We start from the raw sequence: 15183 nt of genomic DNA on the forward strand, positions 1-15183 counted from the left end.
GAGGATTTCCTTTTTTGACACAATAATTCCTGTACTTAATGTGTATGCTCCCTCTGGCACCCGCAGGAAGAAAGAGAGGGAGGACTTGTTCTCTAACGAGTTATTATATTTTTTCAGAAATGATACACGTAACGTTACTTTTGGTGGCGACTTTAATTGTGTCACTTCTATGAGAGATTGTAGCATTCAGTCGAACGCATGTGTATCTCCTGCTTTAATTACACTTTTGAAATGTATTGGTCTCAAGGATGCAAATAGCATTAACGGAGGTGTATATGAATACACATATGTTCGCCAGAATTATGGTTCTAGGCTTGACAGAATATATATGCACTCGTTACATGATAGAATTAGTTCTTGCAGTACTGTTCCGGTCAGCTGTTCAGATCACTGTATGGTTGTGGTGAAGCTTGTTATTGACGATCAGGTTAAAGTGGGGACAGGGTCATGGAAGCTCAATTGCAGTCTGTTGCAGAGTAGAGATGTAATTGATAATTTTCAAGTATTATGGGAACATCTGGTTGGGCAACAACATAAGTTCAGATGTCTGTTGGAGTGGTGGGACATGTGTAAAGTTGCATGCAAAAGTTTCTTCGTGAAAGTATCCAAACGAAAGGCGGCTGAAAAATATGGTCTGTTAAACTTATTCCAACACAGACTAAAACAACTTTATGTAAAGGTCAATATGGGATTAGACAAGTATGAAGAAATTACCATTTTAAAAGACAGAATTAACAAACTGAGGGATGAAATATCTGAAGGAGTCAATGTTCGCCTCCAGATTAATGATAGGACGTATGGTGAGAAACTCTCTCCTTATTTGTTAAGTAAAGCCAAGAATAACAAAGGTACAGCACTTGTGACTAGTATTAAAGCAGGTGATGGGACGGATATGACAAATACGGATGGGATTGTATGTTATGTTCGGGGTGAATTAGAGAAATTGTACAACAAAGTGAATGTAGACCAAGGTATGCGGGAGTATTTCCTTGGAAAATGTACACGGGTTTTAACCCAGGATGACAACACGTCATTATTGGCAGATGTAGATAAGCAGGAAGTGTGGAGTGTGGTCAAGAGTTTAAAGAAAGGTAAATCACCTGGCTGTGATGGGTTCCAGGGGGAATTTTATTTCTATCTATGGGATGTCATTGGTAAAGACTTTGTACATGTGGTGCAGTATAGCATACAGCACAGGAAGCTTAGCATGTCACAATCTCATGGGATTATTAAGATGATACCTAAAACGGGTGATTTGCATATTCTAACGAACTGGAGGCCACTTTCCCTACTAAACCAGGATTATAAAATAGTATGGAAACTGTTGGCAAATAGACTTAGGATTGCAATGGATAAACTTATATCAAAGGAACAGTTTTGTGGTGTGCCTGGAAGATCCATAATCAATTGTAATAATGTAATTAGGGATGTTTTGTATTATGTGTCTGAGAACAATGTTCCTTCCTCCATGATAAACCTCGACTGGTCGAAAGCCTTTGACCGTGTTGATGTTCAGTTTGTATTAGAAATATTGGATAGGGTAGGAGTGGCACAAGAATTTATTGATTGGATCCGTATGCTTTATAAACAGTGTCGGAGCAGCGTATGCATCAATGGTGTCTTAAGTAAACCATTTTCAGTTGAACGATCTGTATGTCAGGGATGTCCCCTTTCAATGATTTTGTATGTTATATTTCAAGAGCCACTGTACTTGGCAATAAAAAGCAATGACTTTACTGTTCCACTTCGTCTTCCTAATGCTATGACACTTCCTGTGGTTGGTTATGCAGACGATACAACTATTTTTGTGTCGACAGAAGACTCGATGGTGAATGTTCAGAATGAGTTAGACAACCTTGAAAGAGCGACAGGTGGTGTCATTAACAAGAACAAAACGTGTATGATGGGGCTTGGCAGTTGGTGTAATAAGGTTAACTGGACAGGTTCATGGTTCAAGGTAGTGGAGTCTATTAAAGCTCTTGGGATTTGCTGGTGTAAAACATATCCCAGCAAACAATTTTAGGTTGCCACAACATATCTGGAAAGTATTGGAAACGTTTGTTTTATCGTATCAGATACGATATTGTGTGTGGACTTAAATAGGTTTCCAAAACTTATAACCAAGACATATGTATCTAACACTAATTTGAGATGTTGTGGCAACTTTACACTCCTAACATGAGTCATTCATAATCCATTCATATACCAATATGAATCTCTTATGAAAGGTTTGAGCCAATAATCTGAACCCTTTTCACATCTTTGCGTTTAAAGTTAAATTTCTTGAAATTAAATTATATTTTATATTATATTATTTTTATTATATTTTATACTATATTATTATTTTCAATTTAAATATTAAAACCAATTTAAGGGTAAAAAAATCTAATAATTTATATTTCTTTTATTATTTACTAACAATTATAATTATTTACTAACGGAGAGAGGGGAGGCTGTACGGTGGAGAGTGGCGGCTGTGGCGGACAGTGGCGGCGGTGGCGGATAGTGGCGGCGGGCGGACAGTGGCGGCGGCGGGCGGACAGTGGCGGAGGGCGGACAGTGGCGGCGGTGGCGGATAGTGGCGGCGGGCGGACAGTGGCAGCGGTGGCGGATAGTGGCGGCGGGCGGACAGTGGCGGCGGGCGGACAGTGGCGGCGGTGGCGGATAGTGGCGGCTGTGGCGGATAGTGGCGGCGGGCGGACTGTGGCGGCTTTGGCGGCGGTGGTGGACAGTGGCGGCGGGCGGACAGTGGCGGCGGCGGGCGGACAGTGGCGGAGGCGGGCGAACAGTGGCGGCGGCGGGCGGACAGTGGTGGCGGCGGGCGGACAGTGGTGGCGGCGGGCGGACAGTGGAGGCGGCGGGCGGACAGTGGTGGCGGCGGGCGGACAGTGGTGGCGGCGGGCGGACAGTGGTGGCGGCGGGCGGACAGTGGTGGCAGGACAGTGGTGGCGGTGGCAGACAGTGGTGGCGGTGGCGGACAGTGGTGGCGGTGGCGGATAGTGGCAGCGGGCGGACAGTGGCGGCGGGCGGACAGTGGCGGCGGGCGGACAGTGGCGGCGGTGGCGGATAGTGGCGGCGGGCGGACAGTGGGGTCGGGCGGACAGTGGCGGCGGTGGCGGATAGTGGCGGCGGGCGGACAGTGGCGGCGGGCGGACAGTGGCGGCGGGCGGACAGTGGCGGCGGGCGGACATGGCGGCGGCGGGCGGACAGTGGCGGCGGGCGGACAGTGGCGGCGGGCGGACAGTGGCGGCTGTGGCGGATAGTGGCGGCGGGCGGACCGTGGCGGCTTTGGCGGCGGTGGTGGACAGTGGCGGCGGGCGGACAGTGGCGGCGGCGGGCTTTACAGTGGCGGCGGCGGGCGGACAGTGGCGGCGGCGGGCGAACAGTGGCGGCGGCGGGCGGACAGTGGCGGCGGCGGGCGGACAGTGGTGGCGGTGGGCGGACAGTGGAGGCGGCAGGCAGACAGTGGAGGCGGCGAGCGGACAGTGGAGGCGGCGGGCGGACAGTGGAGGCGGCGAGCGGACAGTGGTGGCGGCGGGCAGACAGTGGTGGCGGCGGGCGGACAGTGGTGGCGGTGGCAGACAGTGGTGGCGGTGGCGGACAGTGGCGGACAGTGGCGGCGGTGGCGGACAGTGGCGGCGGTGGCGGACAGTGGCGGCGGTGGCGTACAGTGGCGGCGGTGGCGGACACTGGCGGCTGTGTCTGGCGGTGGTGGCGGGCGGTGGCGGGTGGCGGCGTCTGTGATGAGTGGTGGCGGCTGGCGGTGGTGGGTGGTGGCGGCGGTGGTGGTGGGTGGTGGTGGCGGCGGCGGCTGGTGGGTGGTGGTGGCGGCGGCGGCTGGTGGTGGTGGGTGGTGGCGGCGGTGGTGGTGGGTGGTGGTGGCGGCGGCGGCTGGTGGTGGTGGGTGGTGGCGGCGGGTGGTGGGTGGCGGCGGCGGGTGGTGGCGGCTGTGGTGGGTGGTGGCGGCTGTGGTGGGTGGTGGCGGGCGGTGGCAGGCGGTGGCGGGCGGTGGCGGGCGGCGGCGGCTGTGATGGGTGGTGACGATCGGCGGTGGGGGGGTGTGGTGGCGGCTGGCGATGGCGACTGTGGCAACGGGCGGTGACGGCTGATAGCGGGCGGTGGTGGCGGCTGGTGGCAGGTGGTGGTGGCGGTGGTGGCGGCTGGTGGTGGCGGCTGGTGGTGGTGGCAGCTGGTGGCGGTGATGGCGGCTGGTGGTGGTGGCAGCTGGTGGCGGTGATGGCGGCTGGTGGTGGTGGTGGTGGCGGCTGGTGGTGGTGGCAGCTGGTGGCGGTGATGGCGGCTGGTGGTGGTGGTGGTGGTGATGGCGGCTGGTGGCGGGCGGTGGCGGGCGGTGGCGGCTTGTGGCGGCTGGCGGTGGCGGCGGTGGTGGGTGGTGGTGGTGGTGGTGGGTGGTGGTGGCGGCTGTGGTGGGTGGTGGCGGTGGTGTCGGCGGCGGCTGTGGTGGGTGGTGGCGGCGGCGGCGATGATGGGTGGTGGCGGCGGTGGTGGTGGGTGGTGGTGGCGGCGGCGGTGATGGGTGGTGGCGGCGGTGGTGGTGGGTGGTGGTGGCGGCGGCGGTGATGGGTGGTGGCGGCGGTGGTGGTGGGTGGTGGTGGCGGCGGCGGCTGGTGGTGGTGGGTGGTGGCGGCGGGTGGCAGTGGTGGGTGGCGGTGGCTGGTGGCGGTGGTGGGTGGCGGTGGCTGGTGGCGGGTGGCGGCTGGTGGTGGGTGGTGGCGGCGGGTGGTGAGTGGCGGTGGTGGGTGGCGGTGGCTGGTGGTGGGTGGTGGCGGGTGGCGGCTGGTGGTGGGTGGTGGCAGGTGGCGGCTGGTGGTGGGTGGTGGTGGGTGGCGGGTGGCGGCTGGTGGTGGGTGGCGGCTGGCGGCTGGTGGCGGCCAGCTGGGACACACCCTTCCCCACTGAAGGTCTGAGCACAACTACCCAGCAAACACAAATCATCTACACAACGTTCGCCTATCTCTTCCCATAGGTGTGGGAATGATTTGCATTGAGAATGGTGCAGGAAAGCCTTTGAGAAACTTTTACTCAAAAAATCCAAACACAAAGGTTTAATTATAAATTGTTTTTCTACAATTATTTTCTTCCAAATGTAAAACAAATAGTTTTTACATGTTTAAATATAAAATTTATGGTGTTTTTTTGTAAAATTCATTAATAAATTGTGAATGATATATATTGGCTGAGTGAAACCTTTAAAATCCATTTAGTTATAATTTGAACAGAAAAAAGTATTTTTCCAAATTTTCTAAAAATTGCTCTTTTTAACACAATTTGACTCCTTATACATTCCACTAAACACTATATCATGTTTAAATATATAATTTATGTATTATTCTCTAAAATAATTTATATAAATTATATAAGTTGCTGGAAAGTGGTGTTAAAGATTCTGAAAACATTTTGTTGTGTTAATATGTTCTTATTAACTATGTCTCAAGTTCACAGTTTATCAAACAAGAATATTAACATTCGTCAACTCTTAAAATCTTATATGTTATCTTGCTGGTGCAAAAAAGGGTGAATCTTTAGGAACAGCTATAGTATCTATATATCACAAATGGTGTTTTCCCTAACTCAAACAATGTAGGGTTTATTATTCTACACATATTTCTAATGACTCTTAGATGTTTACATTCTCTGAAGTATAATTGTGAAGGCTGTGTCCATCACTCTCAACACAGATTCTTAAACTCGTCTCTGCAGGTTCAACTATATAATTAGTTTCCATTTTGAATCTCCATGGACATTTGTATCCAAAATGAAACCAATGTGGTTTCCTTCAGCGCCTTCAGCCAGCACATTTGCTCATTCATTTCCACAGATTCCAACAAGGTAGGGGATTTACAGAAATTTGTATATTCATATTGTTATATATTAAAAATATGAATGCAGTTCAATATGATAAGACAAATACATGAGTTTATGATAAATTCGTTTTCTGTGATATACCATTGATATGCTCTTTTTTTCTTTAAACGGCAGACTAAACTAAAGTGCTCACATCAACAGATTTGATGTATAAATGGTCAACGCTCAACAGAGTTAGTATAAATGTATTAGTATAAATCTTACTTGTCTCATTGTTAATTCACATTCAATGTCAACTTGTGGTTGCATTGTACAAGGCCAACACAGATGATCGAAGGAAACTAACTCTGCTCTAGTTCCATGAAGTTGCTATTTGGTCTTTACTCAATGCATTGTACATGCATTGTACAAGGCCAACACAGATGATCGAAGGAAACTAACTCTGCTCTAGTTCCATGAAGTTGCTATTTGGTCTTTATTGAAATTTGACAAGGCAGAGTGGCCTGCAACAACTACACCATCTCCACATCTAGTTCATGCTCCAGACATAAATCATGACACTGGTCCTGTGTATCCTGCTGCTGACCCGTCAACACCTGGCCCGTCGGGTGTGAGGCGCCCTCTCTTCACGTCTACACCTAGTGCTGAAGCTGAATCTGATGAAGATAATTCATATTCCACATTAGTGTTTGAAAACAATAGTGAGAGCGACGATTCAGACAGTAGTTTATTGCCAACCCAGAGACAACAGCGACGTGTTGTTATAGCAGAGACTCGCCTGAACTATAAATTGAAACATGAGCTGGTAAAAATCCCCAAACGTCGCAGGTGTGAAGTGTGTTCAAAGTCGGGTATCAGGAAGGAAACTGGTATAGCGTGCAAGACATGCGATGTTCCACTTTGCGTCATACCTTGTAATTACACCACTTATCACAGGAAAAGGGTGTATTGGGTGGACAAGAAATAACCACCTACATCAGCTTCACTCCACCTAGGAACATCTGTTGAGCAACTTCAGGAATCAGTACCTGAAGGAGGTGGAGTGGAGATAAAATGCTCAACTTATTTTACTACAATCGTCTTTGCTTTGGTAAGTACACATAATTGTCTTAGATTGTTTCAGTATTGTAGTCTATTTTCTTAGGAATATTTTGATACCTAAATGAGAACTGTAGCACGAAAACTAAAGTAAGTATACATGAAACAAGAGAAACTTTTTTTGTGGGTGTTGCGGGTGTGAGTTGGAGTGTCCAGAGCGGGTTCCGGTTGTGTGTTTTCCGTCATCTCTACAGCTGTGAATTCCAAGGAATTGTATTTGATATGCATATGTCTGTGTAGGGAATTTTATTCCGAACACTATACAAAAAAAAACGGTGTGAAACAAGTATAAACTTGAAAAACATGAGCAAAGTAAAAACTTTTGACGCTCACGGGTACAAACACGCGTAAGATTTTATTCGCCGCAAATTTATTTGACGCTGTGTTGGCCAACTCTACCCATGTTCTTATAGAACTTTCTATTGCGAACACATTGCTATAAAAATGAAATACGTAGCTCCAGAAATAATGTCAGGACAGTGAAATCAGTATAAACATTCAAAGCCCTGCATCACACCAGTGTCGTCCCTGCTGAAATCACGGCTAATGCTTCGCCCAGTTCCCACACTCGTGCGGGTCACCCGATACCATAATTAGACATTGATAGGCATATGTCTGGGTGGGGAATTTTATTGTGAGTTCAGTGATATCAAAATGAGCGCTGTAGGATGACTGTGAGGCTGGCAACAAACGAAAGAGTATGAACATTTACTTCCTGTTTGGGTGTCACGGCGAGTCATCTTCGTGTTTATTTACTTCGTGGTGGGATACCAAATGCTTCGGTGACATTTTATGCATATGATCTTGTAGAGAATTTTATTGCCAACGCATTGATACCACCATAAGGTACGAGTACACACTATAAGGCACCAGTACACACCTACAGGTATTTGTTTCTGGTGTGGTGCTCATGGGATCTGTTACAACCTTCTAGGAAGCTTTTAGGGTCAGGATTGACATTACAGTGCAGCGTTTTATATATATAAAATACACATGAGAGTATGTGCAGGGACTTAATATCTAACATATTCAGAGATTTGAGTAAGGGGTCCATATATACTGCCCGGTTGCCTGAAATGCTATATGCCTACTATATTGGCTTTAGGTATTGTATGCACTAGCTCTATCTATAAATCCAACATTATGTTTGTAAATCAACTATGTATGTACTTTCCTGAATAAAATTGACTTTACTCTACACTTATATGCTATGTGGATTTGTTATCCCCTATCGTTTGGGAGAAAAAAAATGACTAATACGTTCGGCGAATGACTTTGACTTCAACTTCACTTTGACTTCGTTCATGTCATCGTATTTTCCGTAATATATATAAAGGTTATGACAATGCAATTATATTATTGTGTGCAAATAATTTGGAAATTTCATGTACCCTAAAAATAGTAAAATAAAGAATAAGAATAATTAAATAATTGTTGTAGTAAATTGTCACACGTTCATCATACGCAAACGAACACACAGTGTGGAGCGTCAGTAGACCAAGGTCCGCGCCATTTTAAAACACGGCTTCGAATGTAAGTAATGTTTTTCTCGTACTAACACTGTGTTATGCAATAGATTAGGTCTTGAATTCACAAATTTAGTTGTTACATCTGACAGAGTATGTTAGACGGTGTAATGCTGGTCCATGTTGACGTATTTGTGGGCTTGATTGGTTTACATGTGATGGCACACAATATCGGCACCCCACAACATGCTGTTGAAGTTGGAATGCATGGCATAGGCTCCTCACACAATGTTCTTTATGTGGTCCTCAGGTGATAGTTTTCTATTTAGAACCACTCCTAGATCTCTTTCTTTATCAGAATTCCTTAAAGATTTCTCACATGGTTTTCCTAATGATAGATTGTGGGCTGTAAGGGACAGGTTTGATGTATGGATTAGTTGATAGAAGTTCCAGTCCACCTGTAGACAGGGATCTCACATCAGCTTGTATATTATACAAGGATAAGATTTGATAAATTCAGTTATTTGACTGAACACTGGCTCTAACCTAGCCTAGCCTATAGTCTTGATAAAATACAGTAGACTGCCTACTGGATAATAGTTCCAGTCCACCTGTAGACAGGGATCTCACATCAGCTTGTATATTATACAAGGATAAGATTTGATAAATTCAGTTATTTGACTGAACACTGGCTCTGTTTAAATCAGAGATTTAAACATACATAGTCTAACCTAGCTCCTTTCTTTTTTACCTAGCTTTTACCTAGCCTAACCTAGCTTTTTTTTCCCAAGCTGGTCTATGGCCCCTGGGTTTTACGAACTTTTTTTCCCAAGCCGGTCTATGGTGTGTATGTTAAATAAACCAAATTTTTCACTTTTGACAATTGAGCACCTGCTACATCCAGATTCTAGGGAGGAAAGGAATATAATATAATATCTAATATATCTATCTGTGTGAAATAGATTAAATCCATTTATTTGATATTCAGCTAATAGTTCTGTATTTTCTACATTCATCCATGTTTTGGTAAGTGCAATAATATGTATTGTTTCATTGCAGATTAGAGATTCAAGATAGTTCTAGATTTCCGAAGTACTGAAACGCGCGCCATACAGGCTTGGTGGATCTAGGTGCAAGGTAAAATTATTTACATTTACTTTTGTATTTATATGCATATATGCATTTATATGCATTATTCTATAGAATAATAGATCTCGTAATAATTTTGCAAAAATAGTGGCATTTACTATTTTAAAAAGCTCGGGTGCAGGGGGGGGGGTTGTGTAAAAGCCTGGTTTGTGCCTCGGAGAGGCTATGGGATCCAGTAAGATCGTCCTTCCTTTCCTCCCTAGAATCTGGATGTAGCAGGTGCTCAATTGTCAAAAGTGAAAAATTGGTTTTGTCTTCCGAATGCACCATTTCTGTAAATTTGCTAATAATCTTTTAAAAATAGTAAATGCCATTATTTTTGCAAAATTATTACGAGATCTATTATACTAATAACGGTTTGATAAAATACAGTAGACTGCCTACTGGATAATAGTTCCAGTCCACCTGTAGACAGGGATCTCACATCAGCTTGTATATTATACAAGGATAAGATTTGATAAATTCAGTTATTTGACTGAACACTGGCTCTGTTTAAATGAGAGATTTAAACATACATAGTCTAACCTAGCTCCTTTCTTTTTTACCTAGCTTTTACCTAGCCTAACCTAGCTTTTTTTTCCCAAGCTGGTCTATGGCCCCTGGGTTTTACGAACTTTTTTTCCCAAGCCGGTCTATGGCGTGTATGTTAAATAAACCAAATTTTTCACTTTTGACAATTGAGCACCTGCTACATCCAGATTCTAGGGAGGAAAGGAATATAATATAATATCTAATATATCTATCTGTGTGAAATAGATTAAATCCATTTATTTGATATTCAGCTAATAGTTCTGTATTTTCTACATTCATCCATGTTTTGGTAAGTGCAATAATATGTATTGTTTCATTGCAGATTAGAGATTCAAGATAGTTCTAGATTTCCGAAGTACTGAAACGCGCGCCATACAGGCTTGGTGGATCTAGGTGCAAGGTAAAATTATTTACATTTACTTTTGTATTTATATGCATATATGCATTTATATGCATTATTCTATAGAATAATAGATCTCGTAATAATTTTGCAAAAATAGTGGCATTTACTATTTTAAAAAGCTCGGGTGCAGGGGGGGGGGGGGGTTGTGTAAAAGCCTGGTTTGTGCCTCGGAGAGGCTATGGGATCCAGTAAGATCGTCCTTCCTTTCCTCCCTAGAATCTGGATGTAGCAGGTGCTCAATTGTCAAAAGTGAAAAATTGGTTTTGTCTTCCGAATGCACCATTTCTGTAAATTTGCTAATAATCTTTTAAAAATAGTAAATGCCATTATTTTTGCAAAATTATTACGAGATCTATTATACTAATAACGGTTTGATAAAATACAGTAGACTGCCTACTGGATAATAGTTCCAGTCCACCTGTAGACAGGGATCTCACATCAGCTTGTATATTATACAAGGATAAGATTTGATAAATTCAGTTATTTGACTGAACACTGGCTCTGTTTAAATCAGAGATTTAAACATACATAGTCTAACCTAGCTCCTTTCTTTTTTACCTAGCTTTTACCTAGCCTAACCTAGCTTTTTTTTCCCAAGCTGGTCTATGGCCCCTGGGTTTTACGAACTTTTTTTCCCAAGCCGGTCTATGGCGTGTATGTTAAATAAACCAAATTTTTCACTTTTGACAATTGAGCACCTGCTACATCCAGATTCTAGGGAGGAAAGGAATATAATATAATATCTAATATATCTATCTGTGTGAAATAGATTAAATCCATTTATTTGATATTCAGCTAATAGTTCTGTATTTTCTACATTCATCCATGTTTTGGTAAGTGCAATAATATGTATTGTTTCATTGCAGATTAGAGATTCAAGATAGTTCTAGATTTCCGAAGTACTGAAACGCGCGCCATACAGGCTTGGTGGATCTAGGTGCAAGGTAAAATTATTTACATTTACTTTTGTATTTATATGCATATATGCATTTATATGCATTATTCTATAGAATAATAGATCTCGTAATAATTTTGCAAAAATAGTGGCATTTACTATTTTAAAAAGCTCGGGTGCAGGGGGGGGGGGGGTTGTGTAAAAGCCTGGTTTGTGCCTCGGAGAGGCTATGGGATCCAGTAAGATCGTCCTTCCTTTCCTCCCTAGAATCTGGATGTAGCAGGTGCTCAATTGTCAAAAGTGAAAAATTGGTTTTGTCTTCCGAATGCACCATTTCTGTAAATTTGCTAATAATCTTTTAAAAATAGTAAATGCCATTATTTTTGCAAAATTATTACGAGATCTATTATACTAATAACGGTTTGATAAAATACAGTAGACTGCCTACTGGATAATAGTTCCAGTCCACCTGTAGACAGGGATCTCACATCAGCTTATATATTATACAAGGATAAGATTTGATAAATTCAGTTATTTGACTGAACACTGGCTCTGTTTAAATCAGAGATTTAAACATACATAGTCTAACCTAGCTCCTTTCTTTTTTACCTAGCCTAACCTAGCTTTTTTTTCCCAAGCTGGTCTATGGCCCCTGGGTTTTACGAACTTTTTTTCCCAAGCCGGTCTATGGCGTGTATGTTAAATAAACCAAATTTTTCACTTTTGACAATTGAGCACCTGCTACATCCAGATTCTAGGGAGGAAAGGAATATAATATAATATCTAATATATCTATCTGTGTGAAATAGATTAAATCCATTTATTTGATATTCAGCTAATAGTTCTGTATTTTCTACATTCATCCATGTTTTGGTAAGTGCAATAATATGTATTGTTTCATTGCAGATTAGAGATTCAAGATAGTTCTAGATTTCCGAAGTACTGAAACGCGCGCCATACAGGCTTGGTGGATCTAGGTGCAAGGTAAAATTATTTACATGTACTTTTGTATTTATATGCATATATGCATTTATTTGCATTATTCTATAGAATAATAGATCTCGTAATAATTTTGCAAAAATAGTGGCATTTACTATTTTAAAAAGCTCGGGTGCAGGGGGGGGGGGTTGTGTAAAAGCCTGGTTTGTGCCTCGGAGAGGCTATGGGATCCAGTAAGATCGTCCTTCCTTTCCTCCCTAGAATCTGGATGTAGCAGGTGCTCAATTGTCAAAAGTGAAATTTGAGGATTTGAACCTGCGTCCGGGAGCATCCCAGACACTGCCTAAATCGACTGAGCTACAACAGGGTAAAAGGATCCAGGAAGTTCAGTAGAAGTTTGGTTTCAACCCTTTTACCCTGTCGTAGCTCAGTCGATTAAGGCAGTGTCTGGGATGCTCCCGGACGCAGGTTCGAATCCTCGTCACGGCCCTTGTGGATTTGTTCATTTGATGCATCACGTTATTGTGATCTGTGTGTGTAATTCTTCACTTGCTACAGCAACAGGAATGTGTGTGTATGTATTTGTGTTGTTGAATATGACCGAAAGTGTAAGATTAATGATTCTAACACAAATCGTCTGAATATTTGTTTTTCTTCACTGTCGAGAGTAGTTAAAAAAATTTACTCGAGTTTATTTTCACACTTTATTTATGGTCCTTAAGTCCCTCTCCTTAATGCTGCTGCTGTTTCTCGCATCTTTGCATCGCTTGTATGTTTGGGGGTTTGGCCTCTTGCTATATATTGATTCCATTTGTGTGTGTTTGGGTCTCAGGCCCTCTCGCAATTTCTGTTGAACAAACCCCTTTTCCTAGTTCTGCATCTCTCCTTTGGTACAAATTTTGTTGTGCTTTTATCATATATTTCACAAAACTTGACATACATTTCATTTACTTCATGTCCTATCAGCAAGTGTTTGTCAAATTCTTTAAGGAAAGTTTATCATCCTGATTGCAGATCTCTAGCGCTATTATGTCAACTTCTTGTGGATTCGCAATCATTATTTAATTTACCTTTAGGTGTTCTTTCACCAGCACAGCAACACTGTACCTCTCCCAACCAGTTTAAGATAAAAACTAAGTACTAACTAATTAACTCAATGTAACCTACCTTACCCCCAAAATGTCAACCCATGTCTTCTATTTTAAACAATGCTGTTTTGTTGACCAAATTGTATTTTTGTTTTTTTCTGCAATGTTTCCCCCCCCCCCACCACTCTACCACCACATTGAGTTTAGTAGCTCTGTGCACGTCAGGTGCTGTTTAATATACAGACCTACTCCTCCATTTGACCTAGTTTCTCTATCACATCTATATCACTTTGTGCTTTAGCCCTGGTGGAGCTTGGTCCACCAGGCTGTTGTTTGGAGTGGCCCGCAGATCCACATACAGTCTGCATATGATATACAGTCTGTTGATCAATTAAACTACAGTAGTTAGTTTTTATCATCCGAATGCACCAATATGTGTTCATTCTTCCCAGATGAAGGAACTAGGTAATATTCATCATCTGAATGCACCATCTGATGCTTTAACACACTCATGATACACGAGAGGTTTAAAAAACTTTTAAAACTTTTTGACCTATGTATTTAAAAGCAATTCTAAAGTTAAAAAGTGTAGCATAGGCCCCTCGCAGAATGTTCTTAATATGATCCTCAGGTTATAGTTTTCTATCTAAAACCACCCCTAGATCTCTTTCTTGATCAGAATTCTTTATAGATCTCTGTGGCTCGATCATAGAAACTGCGCTAAATCCTTGTTGGCCTGGATTGTGGAGGTCATTGGTCTCTATAAAACTAGTAATCTGACTCCTGATCACTCTCAAATAATTTTATTATGTGGGATGTTAGTGCAACTGGTCTATAATTCTTTGCCAATGCTTGTGTTGTGTTGTGTTGTTTTGGTAGTGATGTGCAATGTGTTGTTTTGGTAGTGATTCGTCCAGTTCTGGTAGTAGTGCGGTTGTTGTGTAGTGTAGTACTTGTGTGCTTGTTAATGACTTGTATTCCAGTCTTGTGGGTATCTCCTTTCCCCTACGGGCCAACTGCTTTGTTCTTACCTAGCATTTTGCTTTGTTTGGGTATGAATGTTTGTGTGCCGTATATTTTGCAAAATTTGCCATATATCTCATTATTTACTCCTCTGCCTAGCAACAAGTCTGTCTAATTATACTCATTAACTGTTTTTCAAAGTTCCCCATAGTGTCCTTTATTGAAATCGAGTTCATGAACCGTTTCAATGTTCTTATTTTCTTCTAGATTATATCTTAAAGTATATTTAAATGTTATTGTTATTATTGTTATTAAATGTTATTGTGACATTGCATTGCAATTGAGCTATGTTGTTTACCATACCGTTCATTTCGTGAGTATAAGTATAGATGCCACACTTGTGACAGGTAAAACCATGCCTTTTTTGAAAAACAGCACCGTCTGTTGCACGTAAGAGCAACCCACACTATATTATGTTGCGATATTATTTCAATATTTCCGATTGCATTGATAATTGGAATTTTCATAGATTTCAATTTATTTTCATTTCGATTTAATAATTTTGTGTGACATTGCATTGAAATTGAGCTGTGTTGTTTACCATACTGTTCATTTCATGAGTATAGTTTATTTTTTTATTTTTTTAATTTCATTTTTTTAGCTGTTCTTATTTTTCAGTGATGGGAATATCAGATCATTTGATGTTCCCAATTTTCTGATGGAAGCATCAGACCATTATAGAATGCATCGGATGAGGTAGTTTGGAATGGTGGGGAGGACGAGAGGGGGGTATGGTGGGGAAGACGAGGGGACAGAGGAGAGGGT

The 15183-nt window shown here is 42.9% G+C and overlaps 2 long non-coding RNA genes across 3 annotated transcripts in view; both read left to right on the plus strand.

The window, feature by feature from the left end:
* Window positions 1-10470, plus strand: part of LOC138362960 (uncharacterized) — a 79700-nt gene extending 69230 nt beyond the window's left edge. For both annotated transcript variants that reach the window (XR_011227938.1, XR_011227939.1), the window contains exons 3-4: window positions 9450-9527; window positions 10393-10470. This is a non-coding gene — a long non-coding RNA (uncharacterized lncRNA). The remainder of the gene's footprint in view (window positions 1-9449; window positions 9528-10392) is intronic.
* Window positions 10471-11337: 867 nt separating this feature from the next.
* The window catches only part of LOC138362959 (uncharacterized), a 4991-nt gene continuing 1145 nt past the window's right edge, over window positions 11338-15183 (plus strand). The window contains exons 1-2 of the long non-coding RNA XR_011227937.1: window positions 11338-11417; window positions 12275-12352. This is a non-coding gene — a long non-coding RNA (uncharacterized lncRNA). The remainder of the gene's footprint in view (window positions 11418-12274; window positions 12353-15183) is intronic.

Source organism: Procambarus clarkii, chromosome 9 (genome assembly GCF_040958095.1).
Source record: "Procambarus clarkii isolate CNS0578487 chromosome 9, FALCON_Pclarkii_2.0, whole genome shotgun sequence".
Classification (NCBI taxonomy): domain Eukaryota; kingdom Metazoa; phylum Arthropoda; class Malacostraca; order Decapoda; family Cambaridae; genus Procambarus; species Procambarus clarkii.